Source organism: Dendrobium catenatum, unplaced genomic scaffold, assembly GCF_001605985.2.
Source record: "Dendrobium catenatum unplaced genomic scaffold, ASM160598v2 fragScaff_scaffold_665, whole genome shotgun sequence".
Taxonomy (NCBI): domain Eukaryota; kingdom Viridiplantae; phylum Streptophyta; class Magnoliopsida; order Asparagales; family Orchidaceae; genus Dendrobium; species Dendrobium catenatum.
The window spans coordinates 2,891,963-2,912,665 of NW_021319127.1; the positions used below are offsets into that span (position 1 = coordinate 2,891,963).

The 20,703-nt window shown below is 35.4% G+C and overlaps 1 protein-coding gene across 2 annotated transcripts in view; it reads left to right on the plus strand.

Annotated features, from left to right (window-relative positions):
* Window positions 1-20,703, plus strand: part of LOC110092142 (protein RICE SALT SENSITIVE 3) — a 58,780-nt gene that overhangs the window by 793 nt on the left and 37,284 nt on the right. The gene's annotated exons all lie outside the window — the stretch shown is intronic.

Here is a 20,703-nt window from a genome sequence, read left to right on the forward strand (position 1 = left end):
TTATCTTTAAGTTAATTTCTATGGATGAAAGGTTTCATCATGCACACTTTTAACGATTTATTAAAAATATATCCATTTCATTAAATAAATTAAAAATTCTTTTTGTGATAATGCATGTCAAGTTGGAAGATGGAAATATGCTCATTGCAGATGGGAGTGCATTAACTATTTTATAGTATTCTATACAATAGAAATATTTGATATGTTCAAGATATTGATAGGAAACACTTGAGAAATAGAAGCAAATAGAACCTTGCTGAAATTTAATTCCAGCAACTTGTAAAACAACAATTTAGACTATATTGGTTGAATAACAAAAGAGAAAATCTTCAATTGTTAGTAGATGAAAAAAAAAAAAAAAAAAACAAGGTACAATGGATCTCCAATTCGAGAGGAATATCTGACTCTCCCAATTCGTAGTAGGCGGCCAGAGCCCAAACAAATATTAGAAAACTCCTAACTTTAGCAAAATCAGAGATAATCCCCAATCCTGGGCTTACAAGCTTACTTAAAGCAACACAAAAATAATAAAATACCCAAACAACCCCATTAATTTGAATTTCCCCCCTAACCCCCCTCTTTATTACTACATTAATGCACTCCCAAAGGGGCCGAACTCCTATGGAGGCGGAAGTAGTCGGCCTTCTTCTATAGACCTGGACTGGTCTAGGTTCAGGGACCGGTCTAACAATACCCCCTTCCTAAAGACCAACCTTGTTCTCAAGGTGAAAAAACGGGAACTGATACTTCACCATCTCGTACGGCTTCCATGTGGTGTCATAGTCGGGTAGGTTCTTCCATTTAATCAGCACTTCCTTGATTCCTCCTTCTCCTTATTATACTTTTTTCAGCTCTAGTGGTTCCAACCCCACCTCCAAATCTTCAGTCAGGGTCACCGACAACTTTGAACTAGCTACATGATATCTAATAGCTCTCCTCAGTTGTGACAGGTAGAACACTGGATGTCTAGTAGCGGTCAATGGTAATCTCAAGCGATACGCCATTGCTCTAATTCTTTCTAATACTCATATGGGCCAAAGTACCTTGGTGCAAGCTTCTCATTCCTCCTGTTGGTGACCGTCTTCTGTATGTAGGGTCGCAATTTTAAGAACACCGTATCCCCACTTTGAACTGGATGTTATTCCTATGTCAGGGTGGCTACTCTCATCCCTCAATAGAGCCATCCTAATCTTCCTTAACTCATCGTCTTGCACACTTTCCTCTTTGATAGCCTCTAAATCCACCATCAGTGGTACTGAAATGACCATTTCATGGAGCTCCCCCATACATCTGGATAAGATATATGTAGCCTTGTTCTCTAATCCTGACCGGTATTGGATCTCAAAGTCATAGCCCAACAGCTTTGACAACCACCTCTAATGCTCTAATCCTGGCTGTCAACACTCGGTTGAAGTAGGCTATGGGTCTATGATTCTGCATAAGCACTGCCCCCAATTCATACCCGGATGTATCCATCTCTACCATGAAAATCTGGTTAAAATCAGTTCATGTTAGGACTGGTGTCATGTTGATGGGGACATCAGATCTTGGAAGGTTTATCAGAGGCGTGGCCGCTGATCTACGGCCACGATCGAGTCATTGTACTTTTGATTTATATCATGTATTGTTTTAATTATGTGTCATTGTATTTTGTTTATTTTCTATTATTTTATTTTCCGTTGTACCCTTCTAGTAAAGGGATGTCGTATGTAAGCCCCGAGGGTATCTTCGTCTTTTTATTTCTTTAATCTCATGTACTAGGCTATTTATAGCACATTGTTTTGTTGTTTGAGGTAATGAATGATTGATTAAAATTTATTCCTTGCATGAGTTCTTATAAGAGATTGAGAGTTTGATTGGAGAGAAATCTCTAGGAGAGGGAGATCGGATCACCCACCAACCTTGGAGACGGTCGGGTTCGTGGTTTTATTCCTTATCTTTTTCCTTTCCCCTTCCACCACCACTATCGGACATCATTACATCCAAACCATCTCCATCTCCAAGCCATCGTTTCTTCCCAACCGAGCTCCACAAATTTTCCCCCACTAGCCCTAGCCTCCTTCCCCTTAGATTTCCATTGCCTAATTTGGATTGGGATAATTGGGGTAGATTTTGAATTCAAATCTAATCAATTTGAAATTTAAAATCTTTCTAAAATTATCAAGTCTATTTTAGGCAAGTTTCTAAATTAACCCTATTTGAATTTCAAATTTAAATTGAGTTAATTTAATCCCTTCCTAATTCATAAACCCAAAATAGGAAGCCCCAATTCCCTCCCACCCTCATGATGCCGCCGGCCCTCCTCCAATAAATCCACTTGGATTTATTTCCAAACTCCTCCATCCTTCCCTATTTAATTCCAATTGTTTTTGGAAAGTATTTGAATTTGAAATTAAATCCAATCTAGATTTCAAATCTTTCCTATTTCCTCTTAATTCTTTTTGAAAGGGTCCTAATTTAAATCAATCAATCAACTCATGATAGATTGATTAAATTAAATCCCTTATTCCAAAATACATTGCACCTAGACACTTGCTCCCTCCCTTTGCTTGGCCGAACCCCCTCATCCCCCACCTCTTGATTTCTTTCTTAAATTAAAGCCTCTTCTCTTGGAATTAAAGTGGGAATAATTCCTAAATCCCTCCCATTGAGAATCTGAAATCTATTTCAGATTTTCTACTTGTGTTTCCCCACTTGATCTACCACTCCTCTTCCTTTCCCTTGGCTGACCACACCTTGCCGTCCCACTACAGGTTGAAGAGAAACTTCATTCTCTTCAACAACGTTCGAGATTGCTAACACCCTTTGGAAGAGATCATCCTTGAGCATCTATGAATGGCGGATCCGAAAACTGAATACGGCCTAAGCTACGATGAACACAGGTTTGTGTGCATCTTACATTCAACCTTCTTCGATGTCAACCCGAAAGTCGACCACACGGTAGAAGATTACATCGAGCGGATCTTGGATACATTGGTGGAAGCCATCAAAGAACAATTGGAAATCGTCGAGTGGAGGATTGCTACTGATCCCTGACGAAGGTTTCCTAATCTCTACTTGTGTTTTCTAAATCTAATTTTTCTTGTGATATTGATTGTAGTCACGAAAGCCGACCGTCGCCTCCTTCTGCTGAACTTAGTAAACGTAAAGTTTTTGAGTGTATTCATGTGCTTGCTAATCTCACTATTAGACTAGGGATTTTTATTGAAACTACTGTTTTGGCATGATGTTGTTTTCTAATTTATTTTGAAGTTTCAAATCTCTGGTTATGTGACTTAGCCTAAGCGGGCGTGACCCCTTTTTTGTTTTATTCCATTATTTTAAATTGTTAATAGTTATTTCTCTAATCAAGAGTTGTGCATAATCTTAATCAAAAGCATTGCATCCATACGTAGTTCTACATCACATGTTCATGGTCTTCTTCAACCTCTCAAATGCCTGGGTAGCTGTCTCCCCCTACAAGTTGTCTTTTTTTTTTCAATAGCTTTGTTAGTGGCTAGGCTATGGTACTATACCCTCTCACAAATCTCTTTTAATATCCCATCAATCCTAGGAAGCCCCTCAGCTCTCTCAGATTCCTTGGTAGAGTTCATTTCAATATTGCTTTAATCTTGGCTTGATCAACAGCTACTCCCTCCTGAGATACCACATGCCATAAGTACTCCACATTAGCCTTTGGAAAATAACACTTCGTCAGGTTAGCCCTCAACTTTTGCTCCTGTAACACCCCTAAGACCACCCTCAAGTGCTCCAGATGCTCCTCCTCTAACATGTTGTACACTAGGATGTCTAAAAATTAAGTATAAACTTTCGGAGGTATGGTTGAAGACCCTATTCATATGTGACTAGAAAGTAGCATGAGCATTGGTGAGGCCGAACGGCAATACTAAGAACTCGTAGTGCCCCTCGTGTGTATTAAAAGTAGTCTTCGGGACATCATCCTCTCTCATCCTGATCTCAACTTCAAATCCATCTTGGTGAACACCATTGCTCCACACAGATCATCTAGTAGCTCATAGATCATCGGGATGAGAAATTTGTCCTACATAATCTATTTATTCAGGGCCCAATAATCCACATAGAATCTCCAGCTCCTATCCTTCTTCTTGACCAATAAGACTGAGCTAGAAAAAGGACTAACACTCGGCCTGATGATCCCTGCCTCCAACATCTCTCGGATCAACTTCACAATTTTATCATTCTGAATTTGAGGGTAGTAGTAAGCCCATACACTAATTGGTGACACCCCTTCCCTCATGTGACACCGCAATGCTCATTTCTTCATTTTTAGGAAGAAAATTTGGCGCTCGGGGGCGCTATGGTGCTGGAGCTTTGACGTCACGGTGCTAAGCAAAATATTTTATATAAATATTCAAATCCACTTTAAAAATCCATTGTTAATCTGATTTCATTCCTTTGATTGGAGAAAAGGAAAAGAAAAAATACATAGGGAAGAAGAGAGAGAAGCTTGGATTTGGAGGTCTTAGAGCCAATTTCGTCAATCGGGCCAGCTGGGAATATTATCTAGCTTGAGATAGATTTCGATTGTGTGACTCTTGTGTAAATTTTTAATATTTCATTTGGTCAATTTTTTACAAATTCAAATCTACAAAGATTGAAAATTTTTTTATTGTGTAACTTATAATTTATTGTATATATTATAGAATAAAATATTTTGGTTATATTACTATATATAACTTAAATTTTCATTCAGTATTTTAAGTCGTATGATATTTTAAATATTTTAACAAGTAAATTGACACTGGTAGAAATTGTTATAGAATGATAAAAATTTTAAAATGTTGTTGTAATAGTAAATATTAATAATTGTATAATTTATAACTATTTAAATTTGTGCACAAATTTATCATGTAGACCTTACTATTTTGTCATACATGTGAAATTTTGTATATTTCTGTGATATATCATATATTGTTTATACATGTTGAAAGTACTGATATTTCTATTCTCATATGTTTGAAATTTGAAAATATGTAAAAAAGGGAACAAGAAGAAAAATATATGTAATTTATTATTAATACTTTATGTGCATTTTGTATATTTTTGTGATATGTTAAATATTGTTTATAAATGTTAAAATTATTAATATTTCTTTGCTCATGTCTAAAAGATTATGTAAAAAGGGGGAAGGAGGAGAAAAATGCTGGTGGCAGGTTGTTGATGTTTTATGTGCATTCAAGTAGAGGTGTAATGGTCTATGCACCTTTATGATTGTCCATCTATGCATTTGATATATTTGAACAAATGTGATACGAACAAGTTGAGGTATAAGTGAAAACGGAGGTGAAAGGGGAAATGGGAAAATATGAACATGTGGATATATAATTAGAAGTAGAGGTATAAAAGGCAAAGAGTAAATGTGTACAAGTAAAGATATAAGTGAAAGTGGAGGTATAAGGGGTGTAAGAAAAAGTGTAAAATATTTTGAGATGAATTTTTAACTATTAATTTCTTTCATGTTATTCTATTTCTAACATCATGTTCAAATAATTGTTTATGTTGATATTTCTAACATGGATTTGTTGTTGACATTATTTTCGTAATGACACAAAATTGATAGTTACAAAATACAACATAAACATCATGTTAGTTTAGCATAAACATATTATCATACGATGTTATATTGGCGTACAAGTTATTTTATAGTAGGTTTCAAGTAACCTACGACACAAGTGTTGCTTACCCTTACTTTACTTACACGCGTTATTTTTAGGAAATGATAATGGTCTCTAGTTGAGTAGAGACCACTTATATGAAAGCACATGAGAAATAGAAGCAAATCGAACCTTGCTGAAATTTGATTCCGGCAACCTATAAAACAACAATTTAGAATGTATTGGTGGAATAACAAGAGAGAAACTCTTCAATTGTTAGTAGATGAAAAGAAAAAAAAAAAAAACAAGGTACAATGGATCTCCAATTCGAGAGGAATATCTGACTCTCCCAATCCGTAGCAGGGGGCTAGAACCCAAACAAATATTAGAAAACTCCTAACTTTAGTAAAATCAGAGATAATACCCAACCCTGGGCTTACAAGCTTACTTAAAGCAACACAAAAATAATAAAATACCCAAACAACCCCATTAATTTGAATTTCCCCCCTAACCCCCCTCTTTATTACTACATTAATGCACTCCCAAAGGGGGCTGAGCTCCTGTGGAGGCAGAAGTAGTTTTCCTTCTTCTATAGACCTCGACTGGTCCAGGTTCAGGGACCGGTCTAACAATACCCCCCTCCTAAATACCCACCTTGTTCTCAAGGTGAAAAAATGTGAACTGATACTTCACCATCTCGTACGGCTCCCAGGTGGTGTCATAGTCGAGTAGGTTCTTCCATTTAATTAACACTTCCTTGATTCCTCCTCCTTGCCATACTCTTTTCAGCTCTAGTGGTTCCAACCCCACCTCCAAATCCTCAGTCAAGGTCACCAACAACTTTGAACTAGCTACATAATTCCTAATAGCTCTCCTCAGTTGTGACACGTAGAACACTGGATGTATAATAGCGGTTGATGGTTATCTCAAGCGATACGCCATTGCTCCAATTCTTTCCAATACTCATATGGGCCAAAGTACCTTGGTGCAAGCTTCTCATTCCTCCTGTTGGCGACCGTCTTTTTTGTGTAGGGTCACAGTTTTAAGAACACCATATCCCCCACTTTGAACTGGATGTTCTTCTTGTGTCCATCTGTTTGCTTCATAATTTGTTGTGCCATCAATAGGTGCCTATTCAATTCCTCCAACTCCCTATCTCTTTCATCTAAGTATTGTTCTACTTAAGAGGTTGGTGTGCTCCTCTACTCAAAATGCACTAGGTGTGGAGGATCTCTTATGTACAACACTTTGAAAGGAGTCATTTGGAAAGCCGAATGATGTGAAGTGTTGTACTAATACTCCCCCCATGCTAGCCACTTGGCCCACAACTGAAGTGTCTCTGAAGCAAAACACCACAGATAAGTCTCCAGGCTCTTGTTTACCACATTAGTCTATCCGTCTACCTGAGGGTGGTACGTGGTGCTCCTTTTCAGCAGTGTTCCTTGCAGCTTGAACAGCTCTCTCCAGAAATGAATGAGAAACACCTTATCATTGTCAGAAATTATTGATTATGGTATCCCATGCAATCTAATCACCTCCCTGATGAATGTCATTGCCTTTGTAACTACTGTGTAAGGGTGTCATAAGGGAATGAAATGAGCATGCTTGCTCAATCTACTGCCACTAGAATTACTGTATACCCCTTAGATTGGGGTAGCCCATCAATAAAATCCATGGTGACATCTCATACTCTATATAGAAGAGCCAAGGGTTGTAGTCCCCTTGGAGTCATAACCATGTATTTGTTTCTCTTACATACCTCACACCTAGCCATAATCTCCTCCATATCCTTGTGCATCCCCTTCCAATATAATTATGTTGTCAATCTCCTGTATGTTTTCTGCACACCTGACTATCTAATTGACCCCTAATAGCGCTCCCATGGAACTCTTGCAACAAATGGGGAATATGAACCGAAGTCCATGGCAGCACAAACCTTCCTTTGTATAGTGGTCTCTCTCCCTCTAGAGAATAGCCAGGGTGGCTACTCTCTTCCCTCAGTAGAGCCATCCTAATCTTCCTTAACTCATCGTCTTGCACACTTTCCTCTTTGATAGCCCTCAAATCCACCATCAGTGATATTGTAATAACCATCTCATGGAGCTCCCCCTTATATCTGAATAAGACATGTCGCATTGTTCTCTAATCCTGGCCTATACAGGATCTCAAAGTCATAGCCCAACAGCTTTGACAACCACCTCTAATGCTCATCGATCAGAATCCTCTATTCTAACAAGTACTAAAACTCCTCTGGTCTATCCTGACAATAAAATATCAGCTCAATAAGTAAGGCCGCTACTTCTAAATGTCTAACATGATGGCCATCATCTCCTTTTCATAAACTGACGCCAGCCTCTCTCTAGCTGTCAACACTTGTTAAAGTATGCTATGGGTCTATGATTCTGCATAAGCATTGCCCCGAATTCATACTCGGATGCATCCATCTCTATCATGAAAATCTGGTTGAAATCAGTTAAGGTTAGGACTGGTGCCGTGTTCATGGTCTTTTTCAACCTCTCAAATGCCTGGGTAGCTGTTTCCCCCCACAAGTTATCTTTTTTTTCAATAGCTATGTTAGTGGCTAGGCTATGGTATTGTACACTCTTATAAATCTCTTGTAGTATCCCGTTAATCCTAGGAAGTCCCTAAGCTCTCTAAGATTCCTAGGTAGAGGTCATTTTAATATTGCTTTAATCTTGGTCTGATCAGCAGCTACTCCCTCCTAAGATACCACATACCCTAAGTACTCCACATTGGCCTTTGGAAAATAACACTTCTTCAGGTTAGCCCTCAACTTCTGCTTCTGTAACACTCCTAAGACCACCCTCAAGTGCTCCAGATGCTTCTCCTCTGACATGTTGTACACCAGGATGTCTTAAAAAAATTCAATATAAACTTCCGAAGGTATGGTTGGAAAGACCCTATTCATAAGGGACTAGAAAGTAGCATAGGCATTGGTGAGGCCGAACGATAACACTAAGAACTCGTAATGCCCCTTGTGTGTGTAAAACCCAAAAAATGTTAGTTTTAAACATACACGCTTTACGATGCATCGTGACGTGATTTAAGTGAAATTTTCAAAGTCATTGAAATTTGACAAAAAATAATTTTATAAAATTCTACGCAAAATTCTGAACAATTTGATATATAAAACTTATATTTAATTTTGCTTAATTTAGAAATTAAAATTAATAGAAGTCTCATAATACCTATTATACCTCTATTAAGTATTAAAGCCAAGATGATTTAAGTGAGGACAAAATTGATATTTTGGAAGTCCCTATACAACCAAAACATTTAAGGGACCGAATTGTATTCGGTCCCTCACTTGTTCGGCCGAACCGAGAAGAGGAGGCGGAGGCAAGAAGCACGCGACGGATGGGTGAGGGGCGACGAGCAGCGGCTCCAGAGACTTCTCCGGCTAGGTTCTTGGAAGGAAATCGTAGGGGAAAGCCTAAGGAGCACTAAGGTATATTTCTAAACCTAAAAATCTCTGTCTTTCCCTTGGATTTTTGAGATGAAGAATCTAGGGTTTGAACAAAGCATGAGTATTTTTGAAGAAGAGTGACAGGGAATGTTTGGAGAAAGTTTCTAAGCATGAAAACATGTTTTTCCCAAAAAATTTTAAGTTTTAAATTTAGGGGTTTTGTCAAATATTAATTTTTATGGAAAGTTCTTAACATATATTATCCCAAATGATCATATGAAGATTTTTAATGATATAAATTAGGATTTTTCATGAAAATTTTATTTTCCTAATTTTATTTTGAGGAAAATACGAAAATATAAATTATTTTAAATTAAATGAAGTTAAGGAAAAAGGGTTAATTTAGATGAAATATGTAATTATACAAAAATATGAATTTTTAGAATATATACTTGCTTTATGTGATCATTTAGAGAGAGGGAGAGAGAGAGAGCTTAGGGTAGTTTAGAAAGAGAAGAATAATTTTAATTTAGACTTATTATGAAGATTTTGAAGGAGAAATTAATATTCATAGGTGATAATCGTGGACCTCGAAGGGAGGAGTTTGAGCGGAGTAATCAAATCCTTTAAATCAAGGTGTGCATTCATTGTTCTTTATTACAATGATACATTTATTTTCTCTCAAGTTTTATATTTTGAAAGACCAAGCATGTTTATAAAATCTTTATGATTAATTTAGATCATAATTTTGTTACTTTTGTTTAAAGATTGATTATGCAATTTATATGTTATATCTTATGGCATTATCATACAAAGTTCTTATATTATATAAATGAGATGATATAATTATGATATACTTGTTATATTGAGTGATTGTATGTATATGCTGAATTGATGGAGCTCACCCCCTTATGATACTAGCTGGGGACGCTGTACTTGTGCACATTAAAATGATAAATGATATAGAAAAAGGAAATGGTAAAAAAGTACATTTATGATACTAGATGGTGGCTCCTGTGACGGTTGTAATATATACGAAATGAGAAATTTACGAATATTGATATGAATATGAAAGATATGATTTTATGATATATGATATGTTTAATGACAGTTTATAAAAAATTAATTTATGATATATTTTAATGAAATGTGACATCTAGCATATTGCTCACTTTTGCCTTGAATTGGTGTAGTTTAGAGTCATATTTTACTTACTAAGTGTTGGTTTACTGTTAGTTATTTAAAAATTTTCATGTTTAATTACTTTAAATCAAAATGAGTAGAAGGTGAAAATGTATACTGTGGGAGAGGCGCGCCTGAAGATAGGTAATTTTATGAATATTAATGATTTTATATTTATGTGTTATTGAATTTAATGTTTTTAGTAGCTCTTTCAAATGTTATATTGATAGATTTAGAGATTGGTTAGTTTAGTCTACTGTCCAACCTTCGTTCCTGCCTCGCCTATGCGAGCTCACCGATTTGGGTCGTGACAAAAGTGGTATCATAGCAAGGGTTTAAGAATATTGATAAATATGAAAGTGCCAATAGGAGGATTCTATAAGTTAGATAGGTATGTGTGTTATAGATTGCTAATTATATTTCATCGTATTATATCTCAGAGCCATGGATCCTGAAAACGATGCTACTGATGACACTACGAGAGATATTAGAAGGGAGATACCAGTTGTAGCAGAACCTTCGATTAGTAGCATCAATGTTACTATGGAATCTTTTGCGCAAATGATGATAGCAATGACTCAAATGATTAAGAACACTCAGACCCAAGTTGGTGGTAGTGGAAGCTCTCCAATGGATAAAAATTTAAAGCTATTCCAAGATATGAAGCCTCCAATATTTTCAAGTGGTGGACCAATAGAGATAGAAGATTGATTGATGAGGATAGAAAAGATTCTGGAGGATATGTCTTGTCCAGAAGATATAAGGGTTACTCTTACTGCTTTTGCCTTTGATGGTGAAGCAGAAAGGTGGTAGCGAAGCTAGCTATAAGAGGATTTTGGAGGGTGACCCAACAGTCAAGTCTTTTGGGGAGAGTTTTTGAAGGTGTTCCGAGATTATTATGTACTCATGTCAGCTATAAGACAGATGCAAGATAAATTCTGTAGATTAGTACAAGGTGATAGAACTATTACTCAGTATGAGGCCGAGTTCACTAGACTTTCTAGATATGCCACACATCTGATACCCAATACAGAATGGAAATGCCATCGTTTCTTATCAGGTTTGAAGGATGTCATTAGACAACCTTTGATTCCTTTTGGCTTTGAGGATTATTCAACTCTGGTAGAGAGAGCCCGAAGGATTGAATCAGATTTGCAAGCTACTCAGAAGAAAATAGATCAATATAAAAGAAGAGTTTTGATGAGGATAAACAAAGCAATCTGATTGGAGGATCAAATTAGAAGATACCAAAGTTTAGTCCTAGTGAAGTTAGTAGTGCAACTACCAATAAAGTCATGAAACCTTGTGCTAAGTGTGGCAGATTATATAAATTTAAATGTTTGATTGATTCCAATACTTGCTATTGGTGTCATCAGCTTGGACACATAGCAAAATATTGTCCTGCATTGATTCAGAAGACTTCAGGAGAAATAAGATCAAGTGAAGCACCTTCACAGAGAAATTATGGAAAACCCAAGATGATAGAACCATCAGTTGCAGGTTTAGTGCAAAATTGATCCAGGCAGAATGTTCGACCACGGGTTTACACTTTGACTCAGTAGGAGCCCAATGAATCCGTAGATGCTGATAATGATAATTGAGATGGATTTATTGTCGATTTTTAGTGACTTATAATATTAAATCTGATGCTTTGTATTTAGTAAGTTATCTTGTTATGTTATATTAGATATTTTGGATTTATCAGATTTTTTTTGTTAAGATATTTCAGATGTCTAGTTTATTAAATTTCAATGTTGAAGTTTATGTTAATTGAAATGGAAGATGTTTATTTTTGTAACTAGACATACAACTGATGGTTCTATACAACCAAAGCATTTAAGGGACCGAATTATATTCGGTCCCATAATTCGGTCCCTCACTTGTTCGACCAAACTGAGAAGAGGAAGCGGAGGCGAGAAGCACGCGACGGATTGGTGAGGGGCGATGGGTGGTGGCTCCGGCGACTTCTCCAGCGAGGTTCTTGAAAGGAAATTGTAGGGGAAAGCCTAAGGAGTATTAAGGTATATTTCTAAACCTAGAAATCTCTATCTTTCCCTTGGATTTTTGAGATGAAGAATCTAGGGTTTAAACAAAGCATGAGTATTTTTTAAGAAGAGTGATCGGGAAGGTTTGGAGAAAATTTCTAAGCATGAAAACATGTTTTTCCCCAAAAATTTTTAAGTTTTTAATTTAGGGTTTTTGCCAAATATTAATTTTTAGGGAAAGTTCTTCACATATATTATCCCAAATGATTGTATGAGGGTTTTTAATGATAGAAATTAGGATTTTTCACTAAAATTTATTTTCCTAATTTTATTTTGAGGAAAAAAATGTTATTTTAGATGAAATATGTAATTATACAAAAATATAAATTTTTAGAATATATACTTGCTTTATGTGATCATTTAGAGAGAGGGAGAGGGAGAGGGAGAGGGAGAGAGAGAACTTAGGGTAGTTTAGAAAGAGAAGGAGAATTTTATTTTAGATTTATTATAAAGATTTTGAAGAAAAATTAATGTTCATAGGTGATAATCATGGACCTCTAAGGAAAGTGTTCGAGCAGAGTAATCAAATCCTTTAAATCGAGGTGTGTATTCATGGTTCTTTATTGTAGTGATACTTTTGTTTTCTCTCAAGTTTTATATTTTGAAAGACCAAGCATGTTTATAAAAATTTTTATGGTCAATTTTGATCATGATTCTGTTACTTTTGTCTTAGGATTGATCATGCAATTTATATGTTACATCTTATAGCATTATCATATAAAGTTCTTATGTTATAGAAATGAGATGATATGATTATGATATGATTGTTATATTGAGTGATTGTATGTGTATGCTAAATTGATGGAGCTCACCCCCTTATGGTACTAGTTGGGGACGCTATACTCGTGCACGTTAAAATGGTAAAGGATATGAAAAAAAATGGTAAAGGAGTACCTTTATGGTACTAAACAGTGGCTCCTGTAACGATTGTAATATATACGAAATAAGAAATTTACGAATATTGATATGAATATGAAAGATATGATTTTATGATATATGATATGTTTAATGTCTTGTTTATAAGAAATCAATTTATGATATATTTTAATGAAATGTGGTATTTAGCATATTGTTCTTTTTGTCTTGATTACTGTAGTGTAGAGTCATGTTTTACTTATTGAGCTTTGACTTAAGGTTAGTTGCTCAACAATTTTTCAGGTTTAATTATTTTAAATCATAATGAGTAGAAGGGGCGGTAACGTGTACCGTAGGAGAGGCGCGTCGGAAGAAAGATAATTATATGAATTTAATTGAGGTTATGTTTATGTGTTTTAAATTTATTATTTTAGTGGCTCTTTTAAATGTTATGATGATATTTTTAGATATTGGACATTTTAGTCTACTGTCTGACCTTCGTTCCTGTCTCGCCTATGCTAGCTCACTGGGCCGGGTCGTGACACTGTGTCCTGAAAGTTGTCTTCGGGATATCCTCATCTTTCATCATGATCTAATGGTATCCCGACTTCAGATCCATCTTGGTGAACACCATTACTCCACACAGATCATTTAGTAGCTCATCGATCATTGGGATGAGAAATTTGTCCTGCACAGTCTTTTTATTCAGGGGTCAATAGTCCACATAAAATCTCCAGCTCCTATATCATTCTTCTTGACCAATAAGACTGAGCTAGAAAAAGGACTAACACTTGGCCTGATGATCCCTGCCTCCTATCTCTCTCGGATCAGCTTCTTAATTTTGTCCTTTTGAATTTGAGGGTATCAGTAAGTCCTGACACTAATTGGTGACACCCCCTCCCTCATCTGACACTGCAATGCTCATCTCTTCATTTTTAGGAAGAAAATTTGGTGCTCGGGGGCGCTATGGTGCTGGAGCTTTGACATCACGGTGCTACGCAAAATATTTTATATAAATATTCAAATCCACTTTAAAAATCCATTGGTAATCTCATTTCATTCCTTTGATTGGAGAAGAGGAAAAGAGAAATACATAGGAAAGAAGAGAGAGAAGCTTGGATTTGGAGGTCTTAGACCCAATTTCGTCAATCGGGCCAACTGGGAATATTATCCAACTTGAGATAGATTTCAATTGTGTGGCTCTTGTATAAATTATAAATATTTTATTTGGTAAATTTTTACAAATTCATATCTACAAAGATTGAAATTTTTTTGATTGTGTAACTTATAATATATTGTATATATTATAGAATAAAATAGTTTGATTATATTACTATATATAACTTAAATTTTCATTCAGTATTTTAAGTCGTATGATATTTTAAATATTTTAACAAGTAAATTGACACTGGTAGAAATTGTTATAGAATGATAAAAATTTTAAAACGTTGTTGTGAATAGTAAATATTAATGATTGTATAATTTATAACTATTGAAATTTGTCAACAAATTTATCGTGTAGACCTTACTATTTTGTCATACATGTAAAATTTTTTATATTTCTGTGATATATCATATATTGTTTATACATGTTGAAAGTACTGATATTTCTATTCTCATATGTTTGAAATTTGAAAATATGTAAAAAAGGGAACAAGAAGAAAAATATATGTAATTTATTATTAATACTTTATGTGCATTTTGTATATTTTTGTGATATGTTAAATATTGTTTATAAATGTTAAAATTATTAATATTTCTTTGCTCATGTCTAAAAGATTATGTAAAAAGGGGGAAGGAGGAGAAAAATGCTGGTGGCAGGTTGTTGATGTTTTATGTGCATTCAAGTAGAGGTGTAATGGTCTATGCACCTTTATGATTGTCCATCTATGCATTTGATATATTTGAACAAATGTGATACGAACAAGTTGAGGTATAAGTGAAAACGGAGGTGAAAGGGGAAATGGGAAAATATGAACATGTGGATATATAATTAGAAGTAGAGGTATAAAAGGCAAAGAGTAAATGTGTACAAGTAAAGATATAAGTGAAAGTGGAGGTATAAGGGGTGTAAGAAAAAGTGTAAAATATTTTGAGATGAATTTTTAACTATTAATTTCTTTCATGTTATTCTATTTCTAACATCATGTTCAAATAATTGTTTATGTTGATATTTCTAACATGGATTTGTTGTTGACATTATTTTCGTAATGACACAAAATTGATAGTTACAAAATACAACATAAACATCATGTTAGTTTAGCATAAACATATTATCATACGATGTTATATTGGCGTACAAGTTATTTTATAGTAGGTTTCAAGTAACCTACGACACAAGTGTTGCTTACCCTTACTTTACTTACACGCGTTATTTTTAGGAAATGATAATGGTCTCTAGTTGAGTAGAGACCACTTATATGTATTGGGGCCCTGATTATAGGTATACTTATTATAGACTTATTGTTTTGATTGTCATAGTGAATGTATATGATTTGGTGGAAAGAGAGGCTAGGTAATGATTATTGTGTATATCCTTCATTAACTGTCGAATTTAATTCTTTCTTCGCTTGGAATCTTCCTATCGACAATAATACTTTACTTCGTCAGTGAGGAAAATGACAATATGAAAATTCTATTAAATAATAAGAATATCGATAATTTAAGTACTTACTATTTCTTATACCAATAGAGAATGGAAGAAAACCCAAAACTCTAAATTTCTTCATGTTTTCTCCTTCAACTTTGCTTCTTTTACCTTCAGAGAAAACATTCTTTACTGCTTAAATAAAGTTAAGAGAGGATTTGTACAAAATGAAAAGAATCAATTAACTACCATTCATTCTTCTTCTTCCTCTCGTTCACCGCTTCTTCTCTCGATTTTTGTTTCTTTAGTGAAAATGAAAGAAAAGGAGGGAGTTATTATTTGTGAGGAGTCATATGCTTTCATCTTCGTACTCAAATCCTTACTCAAAATCCTAATCCGACCCATCCAGGAGTGCTCGTGCGCGAATTCAGCCCGGCTGGCTTCATATATTGCTCTCGATTCTGCCCCTCGGCGGTGCGATTTAGTAGTTAGGGTCGACGGGTTCAATTGAACTGGACAGATAAAACTGGGCATTACAATCTCCCATTTTTATAAAAATTTCATCCACAAAATTTAAACTCAACAATAAAATAGACATACCTTAATTGAATAGATTAGGGTATTGAGCTCTCATTTAAATTCTTTCTCTTATGTGGCATCTCTTTATGTTCCATGTTTCTATAAAATCTTTACAAATGGTATCTCCTGATTCCTCAGTTTTTTCACATCATAATCCAGTATTTTTTCAGGTTCTTCAACATATTTCAAGTTCGGTTGCAAGTCAATTGATTTTGACTGAATTCTCTTTGACTCATTTGATATATACTTCAGAAGTGATGATATGTGAAATAAATTATGAATTCGTCACATATACACTGACAGATCCAACCTATATTTCATATTTCTAATTCTCTCAATAATTTCAAAAGGACCGATAAATCGCACTCAGTTTTCCTCTTTCCAAATTGTTGAACACCATTCATCGAACTTAGTTTGATAAAAATAAACTGACATATGCTTTGCATCATAATATTTTCTCTGTCTATCTTGCACTGCCTTTAATCTATCTTTGATACCACTTTCGTCATGACCCGATCCGAATACTCGAATTAACAAAGCAGGAATGAATAGTCAAACATTTATAATATTTCTTTAAATTCAAAAATAATTTATCAAATACATTCCAAAAAAATGAAGAGCCATCAACACAATTTGCATTAAACAACTAATAAAATCTTTCACTAAACTTTTACATAGCCCATATATTACCCGTGTTCACTTATGCGTCATCTTCTGTAGACATATTCCTCTCCACCTTCAGTTATTTCTATTTGTCAGGAGACTCACCTGAAAGTTTAGTTTAATAGGTTGAGTTTATATGATATACTGAATGAGTAATCATGTCTGCCACATAGAAATTTTATATACATAAAATGAGCATTTTCATTTGTTTTTTTTTGGCATTTACATGTATATATATATTATTTTTATTATATTTTATATATAATAGTTAGGTGTGGGTCTTCGAAAGGATTCTGCTCGAGGGGAACATAATGCAAAGGGTACGATCGTACCATCCCGTAGGACAAAACGATTGTAGACTTTTACACTCTACGCAAGCATGCCAATAGAAGAGCAGATGGAGTCATACCGTTACGACGCCAGCCCAGGAGGGGCCGGCTGGACCGGTCCTAGTTTATACCAGGCAGAGAAAGCAATAGGGACGGGGCGAAAATCTTGTGGGCCCTATGATGGGCTTAATACAAGGGTTGAAGGAAAATTTTTGAATGTAAGGGCTGTTTATGTATTTTGTAATTCTCCTTCGATGTTAATTAGGGGATTAGGAGGGAATTAAGGGGATCTTGAATTTTGAATGAGATTTGGAGATCTTGTCTTGTGCTTGGGCTTTAGGGTTTGCTAGAGACTTGTGGAGAGTTATTCTTCCTCTCGAATCGAAGAATATTGTATCTTTTGTTGTGTTCTAGTTTGTTATTTGAATCAAAGTTTGTTGTTGGTGTTTCTTCTTCATCCTATAAATATTATCGCATTGCTTTTGCTGATTTCTCATTGAAATCAGCCCTCTTATTTGTTTTGTCGATTATTGGTAGAATTGCTTGCAAACTCAAGTATTACCCTTGCTGTTACTTGCGAACTCAAGCACTTCCTATCACATGCATACGATTAGCCATGAAGGATTATTACTTTTACCTACAAACCTCGATGGATAATAATATGTATGACCCAAAAGTCACGAGATTTTTCCCATTCGATACATCAACTAAAATGAGATTTTTTTGATATGGGTGTCGATTCCCCACGGGCGCAAGCCCCTATGGTTAATTACATCTTAGGTCTTGACCTAAGAAAACTTTCGATTAAGGATCATATATTATTCTCTTCTTAATTTGGCGTGCAGAGTGAATTCCTATATTATATTCCGAAGAGGATAAATTCTTCTATTTATTTTTAGTGATGATTAAACCTTTTTAAATGTATAAAGATGTAATTAAAATTTTGAGTTTAATAGATCGATGATTAATTTATTATCTTAGGAAAAATGATATATTTAAAATTATCAGAAATTAAAAGATACATATTGAGGGGTGTACAATTTGGGCTTATGCTTGCCTGGAGTGAGCTGTTAGCTAACATCCTAAGCACAATCAATCGCCTTATGCATGTAGGATAGGATGACTCTAATCCTAGTGAATCAAGGACTTTAGTTCAGAGATTTAAATCAGTGATATATAATATGCAAATGAATATATTTAACGCCATGTATGCATGAAGCTAATGATAAAAATAAAAATATTTTATTCATTTTCTGGGAAATAAATACAACTCATGGTCTGCAAGAAAGTATGGTGGTCAGGTTCCACCACAACAAACCTTGTTTCTACACCTATGATACATGTAGATTTAAATGCATTTGGTTATCATCTTTTAGCTCTGAGTTTCCTTATAAAATTTCAAGGGGAATACCCCCCAAAAGAGAGAGAAATTACCTTTTGGAATCTTATATACGTATATAAGCAAATACCTTTAAATTTGTACAACTCTTGACATCTTACATTTACATTTGACTCTTTATATATACATCTACATCTAGGTACATTCTACTATATATGATGCATGCATGAGTGTAGTGCATGTGCATATAATTTAATAAACTAGAGTGCAAAAAAAAAATTATACATGCCATGACATCCAGAGTATAAAAAGTAAATAAACACACCAATGATATCCTCCATGCAAAGATATCCACATCACAAAAAAAAAAAAGAAAATCATCCTAACAGTGCCCACTTCGTGTGGGAAAAATGATGCATATGGCACAAATATATAGCCTACACTACAAGCCTAATGTAACCATAAAAGTCTTTAGGGCTCACAAAGGGGGCAATACTTGACCCATGAGGTCAAGGCTTCATCAGTGCACCAACTTATGATCATCTAACTAAATATCCTAGCATATATATTTTGGGTGGGAAAGTGTGGGCTCCGAAAATTTGGCCCCGGCCTCCCCGCCGCGCTGATGTTGCTTTTTGTTTTGGCGAGGGAGTTTTAACGGACTAAGTTCAAGGGTAAATTTTGGAAGGCAGATGTGTTTGTAGATAAGACACTACCCAGAGATTTCGCCCTCATTTTGTGAGGACTTTATGATCTGAGTTCTGGTTTCCTATAAACGCAAGCCCCTATAGTCTATGTTGCACCGATACGGATACGGCGATACGGATACGACACGATACGGATACGGGACACGCCAATTCTTAAAAATACATGATACGGATACGGCGCGGATACGACATTATAATATATAAATAATACATAAAAATTAATAAAGTAATCAAAGTGTAATATTTGAAATGACAAAAAAAATTGAAATAAAAGTAAGCATTAAGTATTGAAATGTCTAGTACAACAACAAAAACAAGAAGATAAATTGTCCAGCACATGAAATTTCAACTATTCAATAGAAGGAATGATAGGATTAGCTTCTTCAGTGGTTTGTCTTTGAGTTTCTATATCATCTTCAATAAATATCATAGCTTCTAATTCAGGCTCATCAAGTGAAAGATTAGCAATTTCTAATATTCCCATATCCTCAAGAGATTCAAATCCATCTCCAGCAACATCCCACATCCTGTTGTCTCCTTCCATATAAGTTGGAGTTTTCCTTGAGAGAAGTCGAAGGTTTGTATGCACGTAAACTAAATCTTCAGCCCGTTGTGGAGTAATTTTATTTCTCTTCATTGATTGGATGAATGAGTATGTGCTCCAATTTCTTTCACAACAGGATGAGGATGAAACTTGGCCAAGCAATTTTATGGCGATTGTTTGAAGTAGAGGTGCTGAAGCTCCATGTATAATCCACCACATTTTCGGATCAATTCTCCACCTATCACGCAATGACTCTTGGTCACCAAAGTCCTCTAAATAACCAAAAAATTTAGCAAGCTCAATATTGACACTTCTTCTCTCCTCCTCATTTGGAAAATAACGCTTCAAACATGTCTTCCTCATATTTGAAATTTCTAAATCTTTCTGTGGAGAAACTCTTTGAGGATCCTCTTAAAGCCATTCTTTAGTTGAAACATGAAAAAATTTAAGTGAAAGTGTAGATATATTGCGACTCTGCCGGGGGTCTAAGGGGGCGCTGCCCCCTGGCGGGGTTCGACCTGGAAAGATACCGAGCATATTTTAGCTTCTCAGTGCCGCTTGGTACCATTCGGCACCCCTCCATACCGAGCAATACCGAGCGATACCGAGCATATTTTAGCTTCTCAGTGCCGCTTGGTACCATTCGGCACCCCTCCATACCGAGCAATACCAAGCGGTACCGAGTAATACTAAGTTACAGTACCGAGCGATACTGAGTTTCAATACCGAGCAGTACCGAGTTCCAATATCGAGCAGTACTGAGTTCCAATACCGCTCGGTACCGAGTAGTACCGAGCAATACCGAGTTGTACCGAGCAATACCGAGTTCCA